Consider the following 16,173-nt stretch of genomic DNA (forward strand, 5'->3'; position numbering starts at 1 on the left):
ATAGCGAGTGTTCTTTTTTTTTCTGAAGAATGAAACTTTTTGAGCAATTTTTCCTTTAAAGTTGCACATTCAAAACTTATTATATCTAGTGTTCTTATGAATATTGAGCTGAGTTTGGGTTTCAACTTTCAAGGTCTATTCATTATGGTGTCGAGCGATCTTTATATATTATACTTGAGCTCTAGCTAGTTATCTTAGTTTGTTTTGTTAATGATAAACAAGCCCAAATTAACAAATGTCTCAATGAGCCAGTCGAGGACTGAAATTGATCGCAAGAGCGCATTTAGGTTTATTTAGATGATGCTAAGTGTTCGGGCATCCTCGTTCCTTTTGAGGTGAATGGCTGCTCTAATAATTATCAACTTACATAAGAATGGTCTCGATTCTAGGCCCATCTAATGATCATTTAGGGGCACCAAAACAAATTCCATAGCTAGCTCAGTTTGCCCAAATCCCTAAGAGGCAGAAGTTTTGATAAGTGATTCATACTCGATCAACATGATTATTCCAACTACCTACTGGAGCCAATAATTCTTTGGAAGATCATATGCATAAAAATTCCACATCTTAATTTGACCAATATTTGATTATTACAGATAACTAACGTTCCATAGTCATTGATATATTAGTAGTACTTTCATGAACCTACGGGTGCGTGATTGAGCTGAAATATTGCACATTTTAACTATTTAAAACCAATGTATTTTAAATTCATCATGACATTATTATTGGTTTTAAATGGAAAAATGATTAAAATGAATAAATCAAAGTTGTGATTTTAATTGATTAAAAGCATGAATTTCTGCTTGAATTCTTGTTCTTCAGAAATGGGAACTGAAGTGCAGTCTAAGATGTATCTGCAAGGATATTATCCCTTGAGGGGTCTCATCAATACAATGCTGGCAAAGGGGCATGGCTTCTACATCAGGAACAGAAAACAATGAGAAGTGGACGGTACCAGGACATATTCTTGACCAGACCAGACATGGATGGATATGAGGAATATGAGAAGGAATTACTGAGACAAACTATATTGAAACATGAAACCATATTCAGGAATCAGCTACATGAACTCCATCGTCTTTACAAACTACAAAGGGACTTGATGAAGAATATCAAAGGAATTGAACCACACAAACATCTGATATCAGCTTGGAAGTCGCAATCATCAAATGTTTTTCCATCTGAAGATGACAAAAAGAGGTGGCAAATGCCCACCTTATCCTTGATGGATTCTAGTTATGGTATACCGTCCTCAGAATTGAATAACATTCAAACTCATTGTAATTCTGTGAAAGGGACGACCATGAAATCCAATTGTGGTCATACCCAAAGTGCAGCAAAGAAAAACATACGGACACCATGCAAGGGAATCACATACACACATGCAATATACATGCAAAACACTCACTTGGGCATCACATGGACAGCACACAGCTGGACCCACAGCAGCTTGCACATGTAGAACACAATGCACATACAGCAAACCATTCGGACGATGTAGCTCACATACAACACGCTGGACAAACTCACACATGCATGCACGCATGTACACATGCAGATCAGAAAACGTACAGCAGCAGAAAGACACCCAGATCATTCGGTTGGGCAGCACGTTACAGCAGATGGCCTCATTCGAATCACACGCACACATGAAAAGTGCAAACACATCTGGACTCACACATGCAAACATGCAGCTGGCAGATGGCCTCATTCGGACACAACACACATGCAGAAAAGTGACACCAACTCACACATGCAGAGCACTCAAACAAACAATACACAGCAGACCAGCTTTCGGACAGCACACATGCAGACATGCAGTGGACTCACACATGCACACATGCAGAAAAGTGCAAGCACCATTCGGATCACACCAAGCAGCAGACAACACCTCATTCGGACACATGCAGACATGCAGTGGACTCACACATGCACACATGCAGAAAAGTGCAAGCACCATTCGGATCACACCAAGCAGCAGACAACACCTCATTCGGACACATGTAGACCAACATGCACACATGCACATATGCAGCACGGAGGGCAGAAACAACAGGATTATTTTTTTCCCTTCTTTCTTTTTCATTCGGTTAGTTGGAGCAGCTGGAGATCAGCTATTTATAGCTGGTAGCAGCAGCAGCAGTTGGCAGTTAGTTTTAGTTTTAGTTTTTGTTTACTTATTTTCTCTTTATTTAGAAGCTAGCGAGAGTTATTGTTGTTTTTGGTTTTTCATTCGGCTACAGTTGAGCAACTAAGTCTTGAAGTTGCATTTGTTTTCCCGTTTGAGTTTTCTTTCCATACATAGCCGTAGGGCAACCTTGAGTTTATTTTCCTTCTCTTCCATTTACGTAGCAGAATTTTCATTTCATTTTCTTTGAATTTTCTTTCTTAATATAGATTGGGCAGTTTTTGTTTTTGCTTACAATGCTTTGTTGTTTTAAGAATTTTTATTAAGTATTGAGAATTGTTTTAGAAGTTTTTAATTAAGTGTACTAGTTTAATTTATTGCAAGAAGGTTTGGTAGAGAACTTTTGTTTTTGTTTTAGTTGGGTAATTTATTTGTTGCTTACTTATTTCATGTTATTTATTTTTATTGTTTCATTAAGTTTTCATTTAATAGTGATTACAATTGTTATGTGTTATTTTAAGAATTTATGATTTAGATACAATGATAAACCCTAGAATATTGGTTTTATGCATTTTTAATTTTCAGTTCATGTTTTGTCAATTACTTTCTAATTTAGTTTAATGCTTAATTTAGTTTTATTAGTTTCTTAGTTTAATTTATTAATCCATTACATTCCAATCCAACAAACAAAAAATCAAAAGACATGAATCTAGTCCATGACTAGTACCCTTTTCCATCCATTGCATATACCATCATTTTATTTTCTCTTTGTGAAGTTTTTCACATTTTTTTCAACAAGTTTAATTTTAAGCAACTTTCCCTGAGGAGACGATCTAGGAATTTATTCCTAATTATTACACGACATCCTCCTGCACTTGGGATAGCATTAGTGCTACTCATTTTTGAGTGAGTCAGTGCGTTCATTGTACCATAGTCTATAAGAATATATATATGAACAGGCCATTTGCCAGTCAATATATATATATATATAAATTATTTATCCAAATTTATAAACAGTTGATCTTGCGGGGTACTCATAGATTTTAGGAAAAAAAACATGTTTATAAGTATTAGATAACTAGTTTTGTTAGTTAGTTACGTTGGTTATGATGTATTTACCTTTATAACCTTCAGTATTTTACATGTATAAAAGCAGAGCTGTAACTCCAAATAATATACAATTCAGATTTTCCTCTTCTCAGTCGATGACTTTGCTTCACATCTTTCTAAGTTGTAACATGGTATCAGTGATGAAACTCTAGGGTTCCATTTTTTTCCTCGCTGCGATGGTTGATGAAATGCCAAACTCTAATTCTGTTCCAAACTCTAGTTCTGTTTACATGCGTGATCAACTAGCGGATCCCTATCATCTGCAGAATGAAGATTCGACTGGTTCTGTGTTGGTTTCTCAAGTCCTCACGGGGAATAATTACCACACATGGTGTAGATCAATGCAAATTGCCTTGAAGGCAAAGAACAAGATAGGGTTCATCCGTGGAGTCATACAACAGCCAACTAATTCTGATCCTTTGTATGAATCATGGGCATATGGTGTAGATCAATGCAAATTGCCTTGAAGGCAAAGAACAAGATAGGGTTCATCCGTGGAGTCATACAACAGCCAACTAATTCTGATCCTTTGTATGAATCATGGGAACGATGCAACAACATGATATTGTCTTGGATTTTGAACTTTGTTTCAAAGGACATTGCAGGAACAATTATATATGCAACAACTGCAAAAGAAATGTGGGAAGAGTTAGAGAGTCAATTTTCTCATGGAAACGGGCCAAGAATTTTTCAACTATAGAAGGATCTTGCATCACTATCACAAGATCAGTTATCTATAAGTGCTTACTATAAAAAATTTAAGTGCTTATGGGATGAACTACTTAACTACAGTCAAATTCCCAATTGTACGTGTGGAGCATTAAAATCTTGCAGTTGTGGTGCTGTCAAAATTTTTTAGAATATCAACATAGACATCATGTTATTCGTTCCTTATGGGATTGAATGAAAATTACTTTCACATTTGAGGATAGATTTTGCTTATAGATCCACTGCCACCGATTACCAAAGTATTTTCTCTAATTATCCAAGAGGAGAAACAACAAGAAGTTGGATCAACACGTTCATCTAATGTTGAAACAGCAGCATTCTTGAGTAAGAAGACAGAAAATCCTAGACAGAATTTTGGGAGGCAGCAAGGAAGAAAAGAAAAATTGCTATGTACTCATTGTGGGATGACCAACCATACGGTTGATAAATGCTACAAGATCCATAGGTATCCTCCCAACTATAGACAGCAGAAAGGGAAATTTTCCACAGCCAATTAAGTCATGGCTCAATCTGCGAGTAATTCTTTTGAATCCACAAATTCACTGCCTTTCTCTCAAGAAGAATATCAACAATTACTTGCTTTAATCCACAACAAATAACCATCTCAGGATAATCACCAAGCATCAATTGTCTCCTCTATTCCAAACCTGTTATCCTCTTCAACAGGTATAAATTCATCCCATAAATCTACTTCCAGCTTGGTCTTTAATGTGAGGATTCCAAGCAATACATATTCAAACACTTGGATCATCGATATAGGTGTCACATACCACATAATTCATTCTGTTGATTGTTTTACAAACATTACGCAAAAACTCAATTCTTCTGTGCAACTTCCAAATGGTGAAAATGTTCCAGTTACACATATTGGAAGTGTACAAATATCTGATCAGTTAATTCTAAAAGATGTGCTATGTGTACCATCTTTCTCATATAATCCAATTTCGGTGAGCAAACTAACCTCCAATCAAAAATGTTGTTTTATTTTTACATCTAATGATTGCTATATTCAGGGCCTTACCCCATGAAGGATGATTGGGAAGGGTAGCAGAGTTGCTGGTCTATATCTACTGCAACAACATCAAGCTAATGTTGTTGATAGTTTTTCTACCTTCTCAAATACCAACTCAGTAATAAACTCAAAATTCCATCTCTGGCATTGTAGACTTGGCCACCCATCATTAGCTAGATTGCAAGTTTTTTCTAAATCAATTCCAAATGTTTCTTTTTCAAATAAAGAGATACATACAAATCATTGTTCTGTATGTCCCTTAGCAAAACAGAAAAGATTGTCATTTCATACTCATAATTACAATGCTAGCTCTCTTTTTCAAATACTGCATTGTGATATATGGGGGCCTTTCTCAGTTCCTACCCATGATGGATTTAGATACTTTCTAACAGTAGTTGATGATCATTCAAGATCAACATGGGTGTATCTCATGAAATCTAAATCAGATGTGAGGAATATTTTCAATTCTTTTTATAGTTTGGTTTTTACACAGTTTAAAGCAAAAATTCAGTGTGTAAGAACTGATAATGGTCCAGAGTTTAACATGTTACATTTTTTTCTCTTCAAAAGGAATTATCCATCAAAAATCTTGTGTGGAAACACCACAACAAAATTCTATAGTAGAACGTAAATACCAACATCTTCTCAATGTAGCTAGAGCTTTGAGGTTTCAATCAAATGTGCCTTTGAATTTCTGGGGTGAATGTATACTCACAGCCACATATATAATAAATAGGATTCCTTCTCCTCTTCTAAATAATTAGTCACCTCATGAAGTTTTATATGGAAACATTCCTTCATATACAAACTTGAAAGTTTTTGGTTCATTATGTTATGCTTCAACTCTTACTCAAAACAGATCCAAGTTTGATTCTAGAGCCAGAAAATGTATATTCATAGGATATCCTTTCGGCACAAAAGGATACAAATTATTTGATCTTGAGACAAATACATTTCTTATTTCTAGAGATGTTGTATTTCATGAAACAGTTTTTCCATTTTTTTCTGACCTTAAATCCTCTTCTGATTCATCTCAAGTTGTAATACCCAAGTACATTCTAGAAACAATATCTACTACAAACAGACAACCCACACCTCATTCTGAAACAATATCTCAACTTGAGCCTACCATCATTGATTTACCAAATACTGTTTCTTCAAACATACCAAACCAATTTAATATTCAAGACGAAACTCAATTTCCTCATTTGAGAAAATCTACTCGACAACATAAAGCTCCTAAATATTTGCAGAATTATCATTATCATCTTGCAACCTCTACCTCCAACACATCTCCTGAAGGTATGCTTTGTAAGCAAATAAGTACTCCTTACAACATTTCTGATTTTATATCTTACTCAAAATTGTCATCCTCAGATCGTGCCTTCAGCATATCCATTTCATCTCAAATAGAACCAGAATTTTATCATCAAGTTGTCCATCACCCTCATTGGAGAGAAGTTATGTCGCTTGAACTAGCTGCTCTAGAATCAAATCACACCTGGACACTCACTGAACTCCCACCAAATAAAATTTCAATTGGTTGTAAGTGGGTTTATAAAATTAAATAAAAGGCTGATGGTTCAATTGAGAGATATAAGGCAAGACTAGTAGCAAAAAGATATACTCAAAGAAAGGGTCTTGATTTTTTTGAAACTTTTTCTCCTGTTGCAAAAATGGTGACAGTAAGGTGTTTCTTATCATTGGCTACAATACATAGTTGGCATCTTATTCATCTTGATGTCAACAATGCATTTCTATACGTAGACTTAGATGATGATATTTACATGAAGTTACCACCTGGATATCTTCGAAAGGGGGACACTAGAGTGTGTAAATTGCAGAAATCACTCTATGGCCTGAAACAGGCATCTAGACAGTGGAATTCCAAATTCACAGTAGCCTTACTTCAACTTGGTTTTCAACAGTCCAAGTCAGACTACTCCTTATTCACAAGGCAAAAAGGAACTAAATTTGTTGCTTTATTAGTATATGTAGATGATATATTTTTAGCTAGCAGCAACATGGCAGCTGTAGAATCAATTAAAACTGCTCTTAATGATCAGTTTAAATTGAAGGATCTTGGACCTGTCAAGTATTTTTTAGGTATGGAAATTGCTAGAAGTAAAAAAGGCATTTCCATATGTCAAAGAAAGTATGCTTTAGAGCTGATAGATAGTGTTGGTTTACTTGGTTCCAAACCAGTAAATTTTCCTATGGATACTCACTATAAGCTTAGCAACGAAGATGGGGAATTAATAGAAGACAGCACAAGTTATAGAAAACTTATTGGAAGATTATTGTATCTTACCAATACATGACTAGAAATTACTTTTTATGTGCATCATCTTAGCCAGTTTCTTGGTCAACCTCAAGTGCCACACATGCAAGCTGCTATGAGAATTCTGAAATACATTAAAAAGGCACCAGGACAAGGACTTTTTGTTTTCAACATCCTCTTCCATTCAATTAAAAGCCTTTGCTGACTCAGATTGGGCTAGCTGCTCTGACACAAGAAGATCAGTTTCTGGTTTCTGTGTGTTCATTGGAGATTCACTTGTGTCTTGGAAATCAAAGAAGCAGAAAACTGTGTCCAGGTCATCTGCTGAAGCTGAATATAGGTCCATGGCATGTGCAGTATGTGAAATCACTTGGATTACTTCTTTACTTTTAGACTTGCATCAAACACTTTCCAAGTCTTCACTATTGTTCTGTGATAACCAAACTGCTTTACATATTGCTGCCAACCCAATGTTTCATTAAAGAACAAAGCATATTGAGTTAGATTGTCACATCATAAGGGAGAAAATACAAGCTAGCATCATTCGAACTTTACATGTATCTTCAGCTCATCAAGTTGCAGACATCCTAACTAAACCATTGGGTTTTAATTCTTGCTTTTCTCTTTTGTCCAAGATGAATGTGCATAATATATACAATTCATTTTGAGGGAGACTATTAGATAACTAGTTCTATTAGTTAGTTATGTTGGTTATGATGTATTTACCTTTATAGCCTTCAGTATTTTACATGTATAAAAGCAGAGCTGTAACTCCAAATAATATACAATTTAGATTTTCCTCTTCTCAGTCGATGACTTTGCTTCATATCTTTCTAAGTTGTAACAATAAGTAAAAGGGATGTTGACTATTTTACTCATATAAATCCAAATTTTAGGGGTAATGGCTGATGCGCTAAAATCGTAATAATCGTTCTATTTGTAAGGAGGTATAGAGAAGAAGACACTAACATGATGCGTGATATATAGGATTTGATTCATAAGTAAATTTAATTTTAAAATTCTCTTGTAAGCTAAATCTTTTTTTCCACATAATTTGTAAATATAATATTTTTATTGTGATACACTAGTTTAATTGTCTCTTTCTTTAGTCTTCGTTTGAAAAAATAAATTAATATTTAGGAAAGGCAGATGTAATTACATTTTTTGGACTATCCATGCTCAGTTCTTTGAGCTAGCTAAGAGATCAACAAGATCAGATCAGAGTATAATTAATTATATTATGGAGGATAATAAGGTTCCCAAAGAAAAGGTTTTAGTCATTTAGGATAAATACACAGATCGAAGACGAAACAATCTAGGTAGACATGAGAGCTGGCCTTGTAAAATTGTATGCTGATATGAAGGCGCAAATCTTGCCGACCCTTTTCTCTTTGCCTACTCCGTAGTCATGTCCAGCTGCTTAATTTGTAATAAAATAAGATAAATAATATTTGTAGTTATAGAGTGTACAAGTATTGCACATTATTTTTTTTTAAAAATGAGTAAATAAAATATCTACATTAAAAAAAAATTAAATTTTTACTAATAGACCACACTCTTTTTCAAAAATATTGCGCGACGCTTGTACATTTTATGATTATATCTAACATTACTTATAAAATAAGTCCCAATAATTAAAGTAATAAATTAGTACACATATTAATATTTTTATTTAAAGGTAAAGATAAGTTTAATTGTTGGATGCTTAAATTCTATTATGTATTTTTTTTAAAAGAAAAAAAATGAAAGAAAGAAAAAAGAAAGACCTCTTCTGTAATATATATATATTTTTTTTAATTTAAAGATGGGTTTGAAAGATTTTATAAAAGTTGTTCATCGGTGTGCATTGCAATGCCAAAGATTACAGCATTCAAAATTCCAAATCCTTGATGGTCTTTGAGAAATTCTTATGTCATGCCTTCTCACCTTCCAGCTGGTGGAGTTATTGCATCAGTCTTGGTGGTCCTTTGCTTGTTTTGGGTTGGTCTGGCAGATGGAGTTGGCATTCAAAGCAAAGGAACTGCACTTAACCTTGCAACTCTTCCTGTTGCTATTGGTCTCTATGGTTACTGCTATTCAGGACATGCTGTTTTCCCTAACATCTACATTTCAATGGCAAGACCAGGCCAATTTCCTGCAGTCCTCTTAACATGGTAAACTCAAGGTGCTCTGTTATCCTATCACTTAAGACTTGTTTCCTAATTTTATCGGGCAGTTAAAAAAAGGAATTCTTATGCATTCTGGCATTTCTACATTTGAATCCTTTTTAAAATTTCAAAATTATTTTAGTGGTCTTGTAAGACCTACAAGGCTACAGAGGATACTTTAGAGTGAACTTCAATATTAACTATCACTAAATAAGAAAACAATTCACTTAGATAATCCTAGATGATACAATGGTGCATCCTGTTGCTATGCGTTCACCAAACCCATAACTGTACATATCCCTGGTTCTATCCACATCTAATTTGTTATCTCCGCAGTTTTTGCATTTGTACTTTGATGCTGCTATGCATTTGTACTCTTTAGAACCTTTTAACATATATATATATCCGCTTCATTTCCTTTAACCATTTGCCACATCATCTATTATTCCTTTAACATATATTACTCTCTCTCAAGTTAGTACAACTTTTCTGATCTTTTTCAATCTTACAATTGCATAACAATTTCAAAGAACTATTGGATATATGTGAAGAACTATCCATGAAAGAAATAGTCGGAAAGCTAATGACAAACACAATGTGAAGAAGAAGAATTATCCATAAAGAAGAACTTGAAGTGATTTGATTTGTAATTTTTTTTATATGAATAATGACCCAATTGTATCATATTTATTACTAATTTATGTATTATATATATTTTTTATTGTGGTATATCATATTATTGAAGCATTCTAAACGCTGTTAATTAATGCAATGTGCTGGCAACTTATTCGTAGCGGTATTTATATTAATACCGTTAATTTGAAAAATGCATCGGCAACGAACCAATGGTCTTTACATTATGCCATTAATTTATGTATTGCGGTTGCAATGTACTCGTGGTGGTGTTTAGATAAACGCTGTTAATAAATTTAATGTGCCGGCCATGTACTAGCAGCGGCGTTTATGATTTAGGGTTTAGCGTTTAGCGTTTATGGTAACACCGCTATTTTAATTATTGATGGCTTTTATTTGTTAATTTTTTCAATGTGCCACCAACATATTATTAGTAACATTTAAATAAATGCCACCAATTTATATGATGCGTCGGCAATATACTAACAACGACGTTTATTGTAACGCCATTATTTTAGTGCCAACTTTTAGATAAATGCTGTTAATTTATTTAATGTGTCGTCAATGTACTTTTGGTGGCATTTATATAATTGTTGTCAATTTATATGATGTGTCGACAATGTACTTGCGGCGTTGTTTATCAGCATTTATATAAACACTGTAAATTTAGGGAATATGACGACGCCGCTAAATTGTATACAGACGTCACTAATGAGATTTTCAAGTTCTGATGTTTGAAAAAATGTTAGGATGTAAAAATAGCGAACATCCACTACCGGCAGACGGTCACACTGGCCAAAAAACTCCGCTAGTGGCACTTATCGAACTCCGGCAATTCTTAATTTTTTCCAGCTAATTTTTTTGGCATCCTCGATCCTTTTGAGGGGAATGCATGGCTGCCCTAATATTTATTACCTTACATAAGAATGGTCTCGATTCTAGGCCCATCTAATGATCATTTAGGGGCACCAAAACAAAAGAACTATCTTAATTAATTAGCCCGAGCCTAGCTTAGCCCAAATCCCTAAGAGGCAGAAATTTTGATATGTGATTCATACTCGATCAACACGATTATTCCAGCTACACACCAGAGCCAATAATTCTTTGGAAATATGCAGAAAAATTCCAAACTCAAGCGGCAGATAAATTCCACATCTTAATTTGACCAATATTTGATTATTACAGATAACTAACATTCAATAGTCATTGATATATCAGCAGTACTTTTCTGAACCTACAAGTACATACGTTCATCGTACTTTAATCTATAAGAATATATGAACCACTTGCCAGTCAATATATATATATATAAATTATTTATCCAAATTTATAAACAGTTGATCTTTCATGGCACTCATAGATTTTTGAAAAAATAAATGTTTATTAGTAAAAGAGATGTTGACTATTTTAGCCATATATATTAATTGCATCATGTTTTTTATTTTTTTTATTTTTATAATAACAGACCAAATTCCATTCATTAAAAGAGGACATACAAAGTTGACTTAAAAATAAGTCAGTTATAAACACTAATAACTTTCTAGTACACTACTGTGGCTGACATGGTCTAATCTAGACGGTAAATCTCTAAAGATTAAGTCTAAGAGATAGCACAACTCCGTCTATGACAGAGTGTAGATAGAGTTAATAGTAACCAAGTGACAAAATCTCATACCCCGACTAAGCGCAGTAGGGGACACCAACCCCACCATAAGCACCGCCTAAGTAGAGGGGGGGACCACTCCATTCGAACTAATGTTCGAAGGCACTATTTTTTATATTTTTATTTTTCTAAAAAGTAAAGACAGGACACGAAATAAAATACAATGGAAAACCACTGCGAAAATCTAAAAAATAATGCTCCAAGAGGCTACTGTGGTGCGTGCAGTACACGTGCCACTTTGGGAGGAAATTGGACGGTTGATCTTGGAAGTTCCAAACTCACAGACCCCAAAAGAGTCGTGTGTGGCATCCACAGAGAGCTTCTCGATGGCGCGTGAGAGCCACAAGTCGATGTCTCCGAGAACTTCATACCACGCGTGTGGGCTACTCATTGCTCCGTTTGGCACCATATTTGATGGTCTTGAAGATTGGCGGCTGGGCAACACCATGGAGGGGCGCGTGTTGGTCTATGGTCGTCGGAAAGTTCTAGATCTGCGATTCTCCTTTATTTGCCTGAAAAAATACAAAAATACAAAACAGAGTACTACATAGAGGGGGAGGGAGGGGGAGGGGAGCTGAAGCTCCCACCCCCTCTAACCGGATCTGGAGTGAAAGTTTAGAGAGAAGGGAGAACATTTTTTTTTCTTTTTAATCAAAGAAACCTTTATTCAATATAATCAATCAAATAAAAGGGATAATACATGAATGACTATCCTCCAATCTAACTTCATCCTCATCACTACTTAAGGCATACTTGGCTAAAACATGTGCAGCTATATTCACCTGCCTCCTTACATGGAAAATATCTCAATAATCAAAATGAGTCAAAATATGCTTGGCATCCCATAACAGAACACCTGAATAGTGAGACTCAGAAGAATCAAATTTTAATGAATTAATTACATTTAGTGCATCCCCTTCTAAAATGATCCTCCTCAAGCCTATTTCTTTTGCAAAACATACTGCTTGTAAAGCTCCTTGAGACTTGGCTGTGAAGGTATCAGTAAACATGAATTTCTATATGCTTCTAGATGCTACTGCCCTTCCTTCAAAGTCCCTTATGACAATGTCAATGCCAACTTTGCCAATTTCTTGCTTAATTGCAGCATCCCAATTTACTTTATAAACATCTGAAGGTGGAGGCATCCAGTTCGAGTTACTACTTGCAGATAGATCTCTAGAGACATGCTGAAGCACTTGACTATCTTGGAATTCTGTCAAAAGTTGTTGAGCTTGCTGCAGAACCTTCTTAAGATGGATGAAAACTTCTTCAAAAATGAAAAGGTTTCTCCTCTGCCATATCTTCTTTACTGTCATGAGAAACTTCTCCAACAACTCCTGCTCTAATAATTCATCCATGAAAATTAACAGCTGCATAAAACCAGAGCTAGTGAAAATGCTTTTCTGAACTTGTCTTGAGAAATTACTCCAAACATCCTTAGCTACTGGGCAATCCCACAATACATGAAACAATTGTTTCTGTATTTATCAAACACAAGGGACAGGCTGAAGACTCCACAATCTTCCTTTTGAACAGATTATCCTTTGTAGGCAAAGATTCTAAACAAGCCCTCCAGACAAAAACTTTAGCTGCATTAGGAATATTCAACTTCCAAAACTAAACCCAGAAACTTTTATTAGCATTAGAACTCGACCCTGCCCTCTCTCCCTTTCCACCATTTTCATATGCAAATGGTATGCACTCTTGACAGAGAACATACCATTGTTTGAGCACCTAATCTGCATCATGTTATTCTTTGTTATTGTAGCAACATTATCCAAATTTTAGAGGTAATTGCTGATGCGCTAAAATCGTAATAATCATTCTATTTTAGGAGGTATATAGAAGACACTAACATGCATGATAGGATTTGAGGTAAATTTTAATTTTAAGATTCTCTTATAAATTTAATTTAATTTTTTTTTATTGTGATACACTAGTTTAATTGTCTCTCTCTTTAGTCTTTATTTGAAAAAATAAATTAATAAATAGGAAAGGCAGATGTAATTACATTTTTTGGACGTACTATCCATGCTCAGTTCTTTGAGCTAAGAGAACAAGATCAGATCAGAATATAATTAAATTATATTATGGAGGATAATAAGGTACCCCAAGAAAAGGTATAGTCGTTTAAAATAAATACACAGATCGAAGACGAAACAATCTAGGTAGACATGAGAGATGGCCTTGTAAAATTGTATGCCGATATGAGGGCACAAATCTTGCCGACCCTTTTCTCTTTGCCTACTCCGTAGTCATGTCCAGCTGCTTAATTTGCAATAAAATAAGATAAATAATATTTGTAGTTATAGAGTGTACAAGTATTGCACATTATTTTTTTAAAAAAATGAGTAAATAAAATATCTACATTAAAAAAATAAATAAATTTTTACTAATGGACCATATTTTTTTTCAAAAATATTATACGACATTTACACATTCCACAATTATATCTAATATTATTCATAAAATAAGTCTCAATAATTAAAGTAGTAAATTAGTACACATTAATATTTTTATTTAAAGGTAAAGATAAGTTTAATTGTTGGATGCTTAAATTCTATTACGTTTTTAAAAAAAAAATTAAAGATGGATTTGAAAGATTTTGTAAAAGTTGTTACACCCAAACATGCAGCCAGCCTCCCCAATTGAGATCATGATATAGGCCGGGGAATGGTAAGTTTTTCTGCTAATTTTGCGCTTACCTTTTTGGCCAGACCCCTTCCTCTTTAGGGCAAATATCACCCATATTTTTAAATTTTCTTGAGAATTTAGTTATGATATTACTCAAGAAAGCAAAATAAAATAAAAATGAACATAACAACAGCTTATTCCCGTCCAAGAGCAGTCTTTGGACCTCAAAACTACAACCCTTCGAATTCATTGCTATATCCAAATTAAGGGTTTAACCTAGCACAGGATGGACCTTAGTGTTTCGAGGAAATTGGACGAAAAGCCACCAGTTTAATTATTCATGTACTTTTTGGGTATTTACAAGACCTAATATCATTTTGACCCATAAATTCTGCATTTAAAAGCCTTGGCGAATTCACTCTCGCTCTCTCCTAATTATTTTGAGTAATGACACATTCCATCATGAATAATATATATCGTCATTCTTTTTGTCGTAATATTAAATAATTAAAAATTATTTATTATATTTCATATATTTGTCTATCATTTAGTATTATATCAAAAAATGTTGAAATAATGATAATAAAAAAATAATAAATAATTTTTTTGTTAAATTATTCGTGAATATTTATAGAATTTTTTCAAATACAGATGTCATATGTAAAATTTAAGGCCTTGTTTGGTTATCAAATACCAAACTATCTCTTCTTATCTTATCTAATTTAATTCTCACAATTTTTTCAAATTTTAATACAAAATATAACAAACAATTAATTTTTTTAAATTTTAAAAAAGAATTAATATTAAAAAATTATATTATAATAATATTTTATTTAATTTTAAAAAAAAATCTCATCTTATATAATCTAAACTGTATAACTAAACGAACCTGAGAGATTCCATATATTTATTTTTGAAGGTGATCTTTGACGAACGTACGACATTGTCTCGTTTTGTCTTATATTCAATATGGCGGCCGGATTACGTATAAATTATATTTGGCTTGTTTACTAGTTTGTATTGAGTTGAAGGATATGATCGATGATGTCTCATGTCTATCAAGTCTTACATTAACTAGAATTAACTATTTGGATTCGAATTTTATTACAAGCGATTATTATAAATGTGCCGATCCTTTTCGATTATATAATATAGTACAAATTAATGGAAGTGGTGTTTCCAATTCCTTCCATCAGTAAACTCGTCATCATTCATAATTTAAGACAAAATATTCACTTAATTTATAGCATGGAGTGCAATCATGATGCAATATTATTGGCCGGCTATGCATATCATTCCATCAATTGATTAATTCAAGATCGATAACTCTTTACACCATTCTTAAAATTCATTACGAAATTATGATTTAAAGATATGCAGACCTAGCCATTCAATTAAATGGATCGAGTTAAAGATTGATTTAGTACAATCCGAACTCACTACTCAGCTCATACGATTCAAATTCAACAAACGATCGGCGTGATTTAGAAGTGAAAATTTTTATTATAACTTACCAACCCAACGTACATAAACCTAAAGCTTAGGAATAAGATATTTGATCAGTTTAATTAAACTGTTGGATTAGGTATGATTTATATGCTTAGTTTTGCTGCTCATCATTTTATACACCACGCATCGTATTTATTTTATTTTTATTTTTATTTTATTCCTATTAAATTAATTAAATTTTTCTATTTATCATTCCTACACCACATATTTATTGAGGAAAAAAAATGTTATATAAAAATGATAAGTAGAATTTTTCATGCTTTATTTATCAAACTCTTACCATCCTATAGAGCAGTCTCATTAGATTATCTATATCCAAAAGCA

This window comes from Carya illinoinensis, chromosome 4 (assembly GCF_018687715.1).
Source record: "Carya illinoinensis cultivar Pawnee chromosome 4, C.illinoinensisPawnee_v1, whole genome shotgun sequence".
In the NCBI taxonomy this organism is placed as follows: Eukaryota; Viridiplantae; Streptophyta; class Magnoliopsida; order Fagales; family Juglandaceae; genus Carya; species Carya illinoinensis.